The 13,667-nt window shown below is 42.7% G+C and overlaps 1 protein-coding gene across 2 annotated transcripts in view; it reads left to right on the forward strand.

The window, feature by feature from the left end:
* The window catches only part of RALY (RALY heterogeneous nuclear ribonucleoprotein), a 337,971-nt gene that overhangs the window by 133,063 nt on the left and 191,241 nt on the right, over positions 1–13,667 (forward strand). For both annotated transcript variants that reach the window (XM_073683763.1, XM_073683764.1), the window contains exon 2: positions 1,483–1,554. The gene's annotated coding sequence lies outside the window, so the exon portion shown is untranslated. The remainder of the gene's footprint in view (positions 1–1,482; positions 1,555–13,667) is intronic.

Below are 13,667 nucleotides of genomic sequence, written 5' to 3' on the forward strand. Positions count from 1 at the left end.
AAGCTGCCAATCAGTGGTGTGGGCGGGGTTATACAGAGCTTAACATTCAGAGAACTGGTAGCAGATAAAACAGGGATTTTAGCAAAAGTACAGCAAGCAGCCCAGTAAGTGATACAACGCTGTAATCAGGGTCTCTGTCCCATATCATGCTGCTTTCATATGGTGTATCAAGCACCTGGTGACAAAATCCTTTTAAGAACACTCGTTCATGATAATTGTTCCGTGTAAATGCACCTTAAGGCTTAAAGGGGTTGTGTGGGCTTATCACTCTATGTGGCTGCAGACATACGTAGCTTACAGCGTGCTCTGTGAGGATTCACAAGTCTGCAGTCACATAGAGTGACAACAGACTTTTATGAAAACCCTGGACAGCTCCTTTAAAGATCTACTTGGGGATATGGATGATATTCCATTTCCTACACCTTATTTACCTGATCTATTTTGATCATGACCCTTTTGATCTTTTTGATCATGACAATGACATTGTCTAAATAGAGTGATCCTTCAATAGAGACATTCTCGTCAAGGTCACCTTTAAAATGCAAATGTTGAATCGGTTTAGCATTATGAAATTATGGTAAAGGATGTGGAGTGTGAAGCAAACACTCAGGAGCATAATGTGAGGTCCATTACAGTCTTGTGTATGGGGTCCATTTTTTCCTCGTACACCACTCATAATCTACACATGCTGTAAGTGTTCGGCTATGAGAAAACCTCAGTATTAAAAAAACAAACCAATTTTTTTAAAAATCAAGTCAAACCAGGTATCCGAATCTTCTAAGAGGCCATGTAATTTTCAGCAAAAGATCCCTGAAAAATAGAATTCATGTGTAATTGAGAATACTGTGGAACACCAAACTCAGGCTGGCCTTATACCTCTTTTCCGAGAGAAATAAGAACCCGAGCAGAACATCTCCTCTTCATATGAGCAACATTAACTAGAAGAGTGGGGGAAACATTCAAAGCTACCCTTCTGTCCATAGGGGTATATATGAAAAGGAGGTGGGAGGCGAACAAGAGTCAGGTCTTCTTATCTAAAGAACAGGAATGAGTTGAACCAGTATCAGGAAAGTGGAACAATTTAGACTTTTGCTATGGGCAGATCTTTTTCAATCTCCTCTACATATTCCGTATGCTGCATACATAGCCTTAATGTAGTAAGGGCTCGATGGACAACCTGCTAGGTCATATAACACCTTTGAGACCTAGAGGGCCTCCATATCATCTCTTTTTGATGTCCATTCAATGATCCCATCCAGCTGAGAAGAGTTGAGAGCTTATTTTACCCTGACCTCTTTGATGATAGAGGACACAATGGCTAGAAATAATATTAATACATTCATACAATGAACCTGTCTTTCACTGAATGCTGCCGCTTTAGTAATATAATAAGAAAAAAAAAATCAGACCACAAGATATTCTCCTAGTTCCTCTTAAGGACACCTTTTTTCTAAAAAGGCATTTTTTTTCTTCTATCTACAGGTGTCCTAAGAAATCTGCTGTGTCTTCAGATCAAACAGTTTCCTGCATTTGTCAGCAGACAATCCATACCAGGTAAGAGCGAACATATGGCATATTCCATTCACTGTCAGAAGTGGCCTTTGCCTAGGGCGACACAGATTTCATAAAAGCAGTAACGTCGCCAAATTTGTGATTACCAGCAACGTACCGCTGTCCCTAAAGCTTCTTCTATTGAATGGAGCTAAATAACAGACAAGACCCGAACCCCGTAGGCTTTACTAGGTTAGATTTGAAAATAAGCATGTTATGGACCAGGGTATATGCGCGCATCCAAGTGGCTTCGTGATTCATTGTAGGTCATAAATCAGGTTCTTTATGAGGAGAAATTTAGCAAGTGGCATGAACAACAAGCATCAAATCAACTGACGGCAGTGTCAGGGAGCATTACATTTGGGTTTGGTTGCTCATTAATCAAGATTCAATGTCCCCGGGTAATTGCCAGATGCTCATATAATTCAATCTTTTAAGTTTGCAATTCCATGTGCACTCAATAGAAACAAACATATCAGTAACATCTATCGCACAACATATAATGCATAATTATAATTTATCATAAATAAGTCTTTTGGGAGTACCAATATAGATGGGTGAATGGCGTAACTACCAGATTAGCAGGCATGGCATGTGCTTTGGGCCAAACAAAAAATGGTGCCCATTACTGCTCAGACAAAAGGAGAATAAATGGTGAAAAACATCAAAAATTTAATATTGCTCCATGGTTACCCCTACATGGATTATTACATTTGTGGCATTACTTTTTGCATTGTTCCAGTTATGTAACATCATGTACGAATTAAACCTGCATGTGACATAATTTTTGTATAATTCCTCTGTTGTAACATAACTATCTAGATTATCCATGGACTGTGACACCACTGTGTATATTATGCCAATACTCTGACATCACAGTGTGCATTATCTTTATACTGTGATATCACCATGCACATTACCTTAATCTTATTCCATTACTCTGCATTATCCCTGTAATGTGACATCACTATGTGCATTGTAGCTGTAATGTGACATCACTATGTTCATTATACATGAAATGTGACATAACTGCATTATCTCACTATTATTACATCACTATGTGCATTATTGTTGTAATGTGACATCACTTTATACATTATTTTACTATTATTACATCACTAAGTGAATTTTCCTTGTACTGTGAAAACACTGTGTTCATTCTTCTTATACTGTGACATCATTTTGTACAGTATTCTTATACTATGACATCATTGTGTTGTTTAGTGCATTAGGGAGAACAATCATAAGCTTTTCTAAACATGCTAAACACCTACTTCTACTCCATCTACTGTCCATCAAGGGAGATGATTTAGAAGATATAGTGCCTTGGATACATATTTATACCCCGTAAACTTTTCCATATGTTTTCACATTATACGCACAAACTTAAATGTATTTCATTGGAATTTTATGTGATATATCAACACTAAGTAGCAAGTATTTGTAAATAATAAAGGAAATGATACATGGTTTTCTAATTATTTCAAAAATATAAATCTGAAAATTGTGACATGCATTTGTATTCAGCCCCCCTGAGTCAATACTGTGTAGGACCACCTTTCGCTGCAATTACTGCTACAAGTCTTTTGGGGTATGTCTCTACCAGCTTTGCACATCTAGAGGCTGAAATTTTTGCCCATTTTTCTTTGCAAACTACAGCAGCTTTAGATCAGTGAATTTGGATGGAGGCATCTGTGAACAGCAATTTTCAAATCTTGTCACAGTTCCTCAATGGGATTTACCTCTGGATTGTGACTGGGCCACTCACACACATGAATATGCTTTGATCTAAACCATGTAGTGTAGCTCTAGCAGTATGTTTAGGGTTGTTGTCCTAATGGAAGGTGAATCTACGCCCCAGTCTCAAGTCTTTTGCAACCTCTGGTTTTCTCCGGCCGCACAGCTTCATCAGGTCTATATCAGACCTGGCGCCGCTGTGATCGTCAATCTACTCCGCAATCAGGCTGTGTAGGGAGAGGTGCTGCTGATCAAGGGAGAGATTTGGTTGTGTATTAGGTAGTGTAGGGAGAAAACAAGTACATTACGCATATCCATCTCAACAAACAGTCCTTCTGAGGACTAATCCATCTGCAGAGATATTGGGCAGGCAGTGTATATAGGCAGGCAGGCAGTGTATATAGCAGACTTCAGTGCATATAGCACAAGAGGCTCCATTCCAGTTCTGCCTCCTACTGCTGTTAGATATTTCTAGACAAAGGCCCAGGTCTCAGGGGCCAGGAATAATTTTTTTGGGATCTTAATCCTCATTATTTGCTTAAAAAGCAATCCAGAGAACACCGTTTTTCTGCGCCATTTGTTTGTTGGCACTGCAGAATACAGTACCAATATGGTCCTTTCCATATTACAGCGCTAAAAATCCAGCTATTTAAAACTGTGGTTTGTCCGTCACACGGATCACATATAATTGGGCTGAAAATACTGCCATTTTTGGCCTCCATTCTAATTTTTTTCAGTGTGTCAGCAAAGTTTTTGACACCGGTTTGCTGTTCAAAACAGTTACCTACAGGTCAGGTATTTAAAACTGTGGTTTGTCCGTCACACGGATCACATATACGTTTTCTGAAAATTCCGCCATTTTTGACCTCCATTCTAATTTTTTTTCAGTGTGTCAGCAAAGTTTTGACACCAGTTTGCTGTTCAAAATAGTTACCTAGAGATCAGGTATATAAAACTGTGGTTTCTCCGTCACACGGATCACATTCACATATAATTGCGCTGAAAATACTGCTATTTTTCACCTTCATTCAAATTTTCTTTCAGTGTGTCAGCAAAGTTTTTGGCACCGGTTTGCTGTTCAAAATAGTTATCTACAGGGCAGGTATTTAAAACTGTGGTTTCTCCATCACACGGATTACATATAACTTTGCTCCAAATTCAGCCATTTGTAGTGAGCGTGGAAGATATTGTCCTCCATTTAAAATTATCAAGGAGCCTGGCAAGGGACGGAGAACTGGACGTGATGGTGATGGTGCATGCAGAGGCCGAGGCAGTGGGCAAGCTGAAATTAAGCCACAACAAACACCCACATCTTTTCGCCCGACCTTCCTGTCCCAATTCCTAGGGGACCGCAGCACACCACTATTGAACCCAGAGCAGTGTCAAAAGGTTGTTGGTTGGATAGCGGATAATGCTTCCAGTCACGCAGCCACCATCACCACCACCCTGTCTTCCACATGGTCAAGTCTCAGTAGCCGTGAGTCTGGACCGCATATTCCTCACCCTGATCCTCCTTCCTCCCACCATGCCGAGTGCCCGGAGACAACTGATCCCACACTTGGACACTCTGAAGAGCTGTTCACTTTTCCATAGATAGATTCGGGCCTCTCGCCCGGTCCACTTGAAGCGGGGCAAGAGGCGATTGCATATAGCGATGCCCAAATATTTGAGCAGCCACGGTCACATGAAGGCGATGGTGGGAAATTGTCACAAGAGGTGGACAATGATGAGACACAATTTCCAGAAAGTCAGGAGGAGGACCAGGGTGTGGAAGTGGAAGACGAGGTGGTGGATGATATAGTAACTGACCCACCCTGGCAGGAGGACATGCAGAACGAGGAGAGCAGCACACAGGGGGAGGGAGACAGAGCACCCCAACAGGCAGGAAGAAGCAGTGTGGTGGCCGCAGACAGAAGGCAGGCAACCGTTCCCCGTAACACCAACAGTTGCCAGTACAACTGTTAAATCTTCCCGAGTCTGGTTGTTTTTTAAAGACTCTGCGGATAACCCCCAAAAGGCCATTTGCACCACCTGCCAGACCAGCATAAGAAGGGGTGGCAAAACGACCAGCCTGACCACCACCAGCATGATCAGGCACATGGCAGCAGAGCACCCGACTTTGTGGGCCAAAATCCAGGGTCCAGGAACACTGTCTGCGGGTGGCACCATTGCTTCTTCCGCTGTTGTGCATGCAAGCCAATCCCCTGTCCATGGTGCATGCGAAGATGCCTCCTGCCCTGCACCTGTCGTTGCACACTCTCAAGTAGCAGCATCAGGAAGCATGTCCATGTCCTTGTCCAAGCGCAGCGTTCAGTTGTCCATACCACAGTCCTTAGAACGCAAACGCAAATACGCAGCCAACGCCCCACAGGCCAACCTGATGGCGGTGGCAGTCCCTCGGTACTCGGTCCCCAGCCGCCACTATTTTTCCCGGTGTGCCGTCCCCGCATTACACAAGCACGTGTCCCAAAACATTAGCCGTGCACTCAACAAAGCGGTTCTCGGAAAGTCCACCTAAACACAGACACGTGGACAAGTGCTTGTGTGCAGGGACGGTACATCTCGCTGACGGCACACTGGGTTAACATAGCGGAAGCCAGGACCCAGTCGGACCTTGGGACGGAACACGTCCTCCTGACACCAAGGATTGCGGGCCCTAGGTCAATCAGGGTTGCCCTCACAGTCTACAGCTCCTGCACCTCATCCTCCTCAGCCTCCTCCTCCTCTTCAGCCTCCATCTCCGAAATGACCACATCAGTCACAAGCTGGAAGCACTGCAGCACTGCCTCGGCCAAGCCGCCACAGGCTGTGCTGAAGCTAATATGCTTAGGTGACAAACCGCACAATGCTGAAGAGTTGTGGATAGCTCTGAAAGAGCAGGCAGATCTGTGGCTCACACTGCTGAACCTACAGCCAGGCATGGTCGTGTGTGACAATGGCCGGAACCTGGTGGCGGCTCTGAGGTGAGGCGAGCTCACACATGTACCATGCCTGGCCCATGTGCTTAACCTCGTGGTTCAGCGGTTTCTCAAACCCTACCTGGAGCTGCCGGATCTGCTTGTTAAAGTACGCTGCCTGTGTGCCCATTTAAGAGACTCACCTACTGCTTCCGCCGCCCTTGCCGTGTTTCAGCAGTGTTTGCAGCTTCCGGCTCACAGACTGGTGTGTGATGTCCCCATGCGTTGGAACTCTACAGTGCAGATGTTGGGAAGGATTTGTGAGCAGAAGAGGGCAAGTTGTTGAGTACCAGCATCAACAAGGCCGTCGGTATTCAGTCCAGACTCCACACATAAGACCTCAGGAGTGGACATGGATGTCAGACATACAGTACAGACCAAAAGTTTGTACACACCTTCTCATTTAAAGATTTTTCTGTATTTTCACGACTTTGAAAATTGTACATTCACACTGAAGGCATCAAAACTATGAATTAACACATGTGGAATTATATACTTAACAAAAAAGTGTGAAACAACTAAAAATATGTCCTATATTCTAGGTTCTTCAAAGTAGCCACTTTTTGCTTTGATGACTGCTTTGCACATTCTTGGCATTCTCTTGATGAGCTTCAAGAGGTAGTCACCACAAATGGTCTTCCAACAATCTTGAAGGAATTCCCAGAGATGCTTAGCACTTGTTGGCCCTTTTGCCTTCACTCTGCGGTCCACCTCACCCCAAACCATCTCTATTGGGTTCAGGTCTGGTGACTGTGGAGGCCAGGTCATCTGGCGTAGCACCCCATCACTCTCCTTCTTGGTCAAATAGCCCTTACACAGCCTGGAGGTGTGTTTGGGGTCATTGTCCTGTTGAAAAATAAAAGATGGTCCAACTAAACGCAAACCGGATGGAATAGCATGCCGCTGCAAGATGCTGTGGTAGCCATGCTGGTTCAGTATGCCTTCAATTTTGAATAAATCCCCAACAGTGTCACCAGCAAAGCACCCCCACACCATCACACCTCCTCCTCCATGCTTCACGGTGGGAACCAGGCATGTAGAGTCCATGCGTTCACCTTTTCTGCGTCGCACAAAGACACGGTGGTTGGAACCAAAGATCTCAAATTTGGACTCATCAGACCAAAGCACAGATTTCCACTGGTCTAATGTCCATTCCTTGTGTTCTTTAGCCCAAACAAGTCTCTTCTGCTTATTGCCTGTCCTTAGCAGTGGTTTCCTAGCAGCTATTTTACCATGAAGGCCTGCTGCACAAAGTCTCCTCTTAACAGTTGTTGAAGAGATGTGTCTGCTGCTAGAACTCTGTGTGGCATTGACCTGGTCTCTAATCTGAGCTGCTGTTAACCTGCGATTTCTGAGGCTGGTGACTCGGATAAACTTATCCTCAGAAGCAGAGGTGACTCTTGGTCTACCTTTCCTGGGGCGGTCCTCATGTGAGCCAGTTTCTTTGTAGCGCTTGATGGTTTTTGCAACTGCACTTGGGGACACTTTCAAAGTTTTCCCAATTTTTCGGACTGACTGACCTTCATTTCTTAAAGTAATGATGGCCACTCGTTTTTCCTTACTTAGCTGCTTTTTTCTTGCCATAATACAAATTCTAACAGTCTATTCAGTAGGACTATCAGCTGTGTATCTACCTGACTTCTGCACAACACAACCGATGGTCCCAACCCCATTTATAAGGCAAGAAATCCCACTTATTAAACCTAACAGGGCACACCTGTGAAGTGAAAACCATTTCCGGTGACTACCTCTTGAAGCTCATCAAGAGAATGCCAAGAGTGTGCAAAGCAGTCATCAAAGCAAAAGGTGGCTACTTTGAAGAATCTAGAATATAAGACATATTTTCAGTTGTTTCACACTTTTTTGTTAAGTATATAATTCCACATGTGTTAATTCATAGGTTTGATGCCTTCAGTGTGAATGTACAATTTTCATAGTCATGAAAATACAGAAAAATCTTTAAATGAGAAGGTGTGTCCAAACTTTTGGTCTGTACTGTATGTACCATGTACCATCCTCCAAAACTTTGAGGACTCCACCAAGATGGTGAGCGGCGATGATGCCATAATTAGCGTCACCATCCCGCTTCTCTGCAATCAAAGAGGATGCATTGCAGGCGGAGCACGATGAGATGGAGCAAGGAACCATACAGGGTGATTACACACAGCCCAGCCTCATCTCATCCCAAGGTGGATTGGGTGACAAAGAGGAAGAGGAGGAGGAGGAAGAAGAATTGGAGCTAGTTTCATGCGCTATAGACAGTACTACCTGCACAGCTGTCATGCCGACTGTTCAGCGTGGATGGCCAGAGGACAGAAAGGAGGAGGAGGAGGAAAGCATGGTCAGTCATCCTCTTGGTGAGGACACGGAAGTCTTGCCTGTCAACAGTCTGGCACGCATGGCTGAGTTTATGTTACGTTGCCTTTCCCATGACCCTCGCATTCTCAAAATTTTGGGTGACAGTCATTGCTGGTTGGTGACAATTCTAGACCCACACTATAAGGAAAACTTTATATCTCTTATTCCTGAGGCGGACAGGTCTACAAAAATGGGGCTGTACCAGAAGGCCTTTGTTGCGGAACTATTAAAAAAATTCCCATCTGAAAATGCTGGCGTCAGAACTCACAGTTCATTGGACAACCAAGGAGTACAGGCGAGAGAGACACAACTTCAATCCAGCAGAGGCAGGGGAACACGGTCAAAGTACTGGGTGAATTTTCTCAGCCTCTCCCATCGCACAAGCCCTGAGGCGCGGGGTACTCTCACAAGGAGTGCAATGTTTGAGAAGATGCTGAGGGAGTACCTTGCCGACCGTACCAACATCGTCCGTGATTCCTCTGTGCCTTATAATTATTGGGTATCCAAGCTGGATACGTGGAATGAACTGGCTCTCTATGCCTTGGAGGTCCTGGCTTGCCCTGCCACCAGCATTTTATCAGAGCGGGTTTATAGTGCCGCTGGTGGAATTATAACTGATAAGCGCATCTGCCTGTCAACTGAAAATGCTGACATGCTAACTCTTATAAAAATGAACAAGGGCTGTATTGGGCCAGACTTCTCAACACCACCGAATGATAGCAGAGTAACATAAACTCAAATCCAGTGTCTTTTTATGGGAGGTGTATTCCCATGCACCTCTTCACACCCACACATGGGTATACGCTTTCTGATTTTGACTATTTGCTATTGTCCTCCTCCTTCTCCTCATCCTCATCCTCCACCACCATATCACCAGGGTGACCGTGATCCAACACTCACATAATTTTTTTAAAGGGTGTTTATGATGCCCATAAAAAATGTATACACTATGTTCATGTATACCCCCCAGGGGTAAATGTTTGTCAGCTCATACACTTAGTGCATGGGCTTTACAAGTATAGTAGACCCACTCCTTTCTAATGGGAACATTTTTTTATGAAGCCCTCCTCCACGTCTCTTCCAAGGGGCATTGGAGTGCCTCCGAATTTTGGGCAACCCTTGCATTCACTGCATAGGCAAACACAATGAGAGGCCTACTTCCTAATAATGGGAACATTGTTTTCAGGAGGCCCTCTGACCTCCACGTCTCTTCCAAGGGGCATTGGAGTGCCTCCAAATTTTTGGCAACCCTTGCATTCACTGCATAGGCAAACACAATGGAAGACCTACTTCCTAATAATGGGAGCATTGTTTTTAGGAGGCCCTCCTTTAAGTCTCTTCAAAGGGGTATTGGGGTGCCTCCAAATTTTCAAAGTGGTATTGGGGTACGTCCAAATTTTGAGCAACCCTGCCACTCACTGCATACGCAATATCAGTATAGTAGACCCACTCTTTAGTAATGGGAACAATAAAACATAGCCGGCTGATGGCTCTCTAAGAATAGTGAGGGCCGACTGCTGGCCCTTTAAGAATAGTAAAGGCCGCCTGATAGCCCTATAAAAATAGGCTTTGTGACTTTCAGAGTCCCTCCTTCATAAATGAAGCACGATGTGTCTGATGATATCTCACACACCACAAGGCCAGATAAGGTTGTGAAATTTTAAAATGACATTTCCTGGTGAATGCATTTGTCACGGTTGAAAGCAATGCAAAAGTGAAAAAAATGCATCAAAAACGCTATGTTTGAACATAGCCCAAGGTGTGGAGGAGCGTTTTTGCTTTTGATTATTTATTTTGCTTTATATACAAGTCATTACCCTGGAAAGGATGCTCCTTAACATATTTCCCAGGGAAATGCATTTTGGTTTTGTTTTAGGATGATTTATTGTGAGTCCGTAAAAGTGGCGTAATACTTCTGACAACGTTGTTGACAGAAGTGACCTGTGAGTCAGAAATGCTTCCAGGGGTCTTCCCCATGCTGTCCCCATATCATTAGAGCACTATACCCATCAATTTGGGCAATTTTCTGCAGACCTCCGGGGGGAGCCGTCTGAAAAATGCTCAAGTTTCCCATAGACTTACATTGGGCTCGTTGCTCGGGTCGAGCACTCGAGTATTCCAATGTGCTCGACCCGAGCAACGAGCACCCGAGCATTTTAGTGCTCGCCCATCACTAGTGTTTAGCTCCATCTAAAACACCTTCTTCCACATGCTAACTGTGTTCCCTACATGCCTTTTTGCAAACTGCAAATGAGAATTCTGATGGCTTGCTTTTAAAATGGCTTATTTTTTGCCACTCTTCCATAAAGACCAGATTTGTGGTGTATACGACTAATAAATTGTCTTGTGGACAGATTATCCCACCTGTGCTGTGGATCTCTGCAGCTCCTCCAGAGTGACCATGTGCCTCTTGGCTGTTTCTTCAATTATTGCTCTACTTGCTTGGGATGACAGATGGATGGCCATGTTTTGATAGGTTTGCAGTTGTGCCATACTCCTTCCATTTTTGGATGATGGATTGAACAGTGCTCTGTGTGATGTTCAGAGCTTGGGTTATTTTTGTATAACCTAATCCTGCTTTACTCTTCTCCAAAACTTTATCCCTGACCTGTCTGGTGTGTTCCTTTGTTTTCATGATACTGATTGATCACTAATGTTCTCAAACAAACCTCTGAGGCCCTCACAGAACAGCTGTAGTTATACAGAGAATCAATTATACACAGGTGGACTCAATTTACCAATTATGTGACTTCTTGAGACAATTGGTCAGGCAGGTTTTTTTAGGGGTATCAGACTACAGGGGTCTGAATACAAATCCACTTCACAGTTTATATTATTACAATAATTAGAAAACCATGTATCATTTCCTTTACACTTCACAAGTGCTTGCTACTTATGTGTTGGTATAGCACATAAAACCCCGATAAAATACATTTAAGTTTATGGGTGTAACATAATACATGTGAAAAAGTTAATGGGGTACGAATACTTTTTCAAGGCAATGTAGATAGAAAATAAGTATGTGGGAAGGTGCACTGAACTCCTTGGCCATGTCAAGGAAGCACCGAGTGACTGATTTGAACAGTCATTTTGTGTTGGCATCCTCCTTTTAAGTAAAAGAACATGCATCATATGGGTGATGATGATGATGTTGATGATGGGAGCTCCTAAATCACCATTATATTTTTTAACATACTTTAGGAATTATTTACTTGAATTAAATATACATAACAAAATGAATCTGAAGACCTGGGCAGAGGTTGTACTAGGCATACCAGATAAAAACCAAAGCATGACTGTGTTCCTGAATCCCAGGTGCAGTAAAGGGGTTCAATCTTCCCATTATATGAAAAAACGAATAAAACAAATTGACCAAGCTTTGACTATTCCTTAAACTTCTGATATACTAATACTGTATTTGACCAATTTCTATGACAGTCAATGATTATGACATGGGATTTAAAAAAAAAAGTGTCTCAGGTTTATTGTGTTCTATGAAAAATTACTCTAAACTTTTTGGTTTCAATTTTTTTACCCAGCTTTAAGCATGCTTATATGCTTCATTAAATGAACATCACACAGAGCGATTGTCACTATCCTCGCAAATCAAGGACATCAATGAGATATAAATGTACAAAAAGCTCAGTACAAAACCAACCTGAGTACCTATGTCACTGTGAATGGTCTAAAGCTACAACATGTATCTTTTTGACAAATCTATGAGGCCAGTAAACTTGGACAAACAGTACAGCCACCTTTTATACTCTCTCTGTAACCTTTTCCCCTCAGCACCGTGTACAGATGAGGGTTTTTTTAAAGAAAAGTGAGAGTGGTAATGATGAAAATATCGATCTCTGAACAAAAGAGAGAAGAACATTTTTTTAATCAAGTACATCGGTCTGTACAACCCAGAGGGAGCAGGGAAAAATAAGAACAGCCTACCCCAAAACAGTACCCCTGCCTAAATGAACCTGCCCATTCGATGGATGAGAAACCCCAAACCCATCCATCATTACGGCAAACAAAGGATATGGAACTGTATGTCCATGGAGGGGGTGTGAAGTATTGGGAGACTAATGATACTGCTCGTAAATGAGAGGAGAAATGATGAAGGCGTTGTACAGCATTTTGGCTTCCATTTTACTAAGGTAGATTTATCATGTTCAGTTTTAGAGAGCACCGCAGAACATATATAGAGCAATTGTAACAACAGTTAAAATAAAAAAATTGCATAGTGTCAAATTTATAACAAGAATAATATACATAATACCATTAAATATTAGTAAAAAAAATATATATTTAACGTGTAATTTTAATTATCAATAAATTGCATGGGAATTTCTTAAAAGACAGTAAACATAATTTATTAAAATCTTATCTAAAGAGCAGCTTTAGGGCAGTCCCAGATTTGTGATTTGTCTAAATATCATTTAGAAACAAATCCGGCTAGAAGGGTCCCTAATTTCTCCCGAAAGTGTCAACTTTCTAGCAAAAATTGGGCTCGAACATCCAGGTTGTGGGATCCTGGCATGCAGAGCGAAATCCCACAACCCTCCATGTTTGCTTTTGCAGTGAAAGAGGGAGATCTCACTCATTTCACTTACCAAGAACGGCTGTGTACTTTACTAAGCTGTTACCACCTGCTCACCCCTCTAATAATGTTACCATTTGGTATTAGCTTTGAAAAGTACTTGGTAGAACTCGGTGCAAAGAGATAGATCTCACAAGATCTGGCTCTTTTACTCTTTTACTACGAGAGCAGCCATGGAGGGTTGTGGAATCCCACTCTACCTGCTATAATTTCACATCCCAAAAGCAAAAGGTAGGCCCTTTTGGGGGACATTAGGGACCCTTCTGCGTGGTTTTGTTACTGCTTGAGTGATTGATGATAGGTACTCTTTAAGAAGAATAAAATTATTTTATTATACTGACTTATTGGATATGACATTTTCCTGCTGAATGACCTTTCAGTCTTATAGTCAGAAGCCTAGGAAATGACATATCATTGAAATCTGGTTTTTATTACAAAATTATATTTAAAGCACCACTCCAGCGTTTTTTTTA

This window comes from Phyllobates terribilis, unplaced genomic scaffold, assembly GCF_046119375.1.
Source record: "Phyllobates terribilis strain yellow unplaced genomic scaffold, ASM4611937v1 Scaffold_5__5_contigs__length_657084704, whole genome shotgun sequence".
Taxonomy (NCBI): Eukaryota; Metazoa; Chordata; class Amphibia; order Anura; family Dendrobatidae; genus Phyllobates; species Phyllobates terribilis.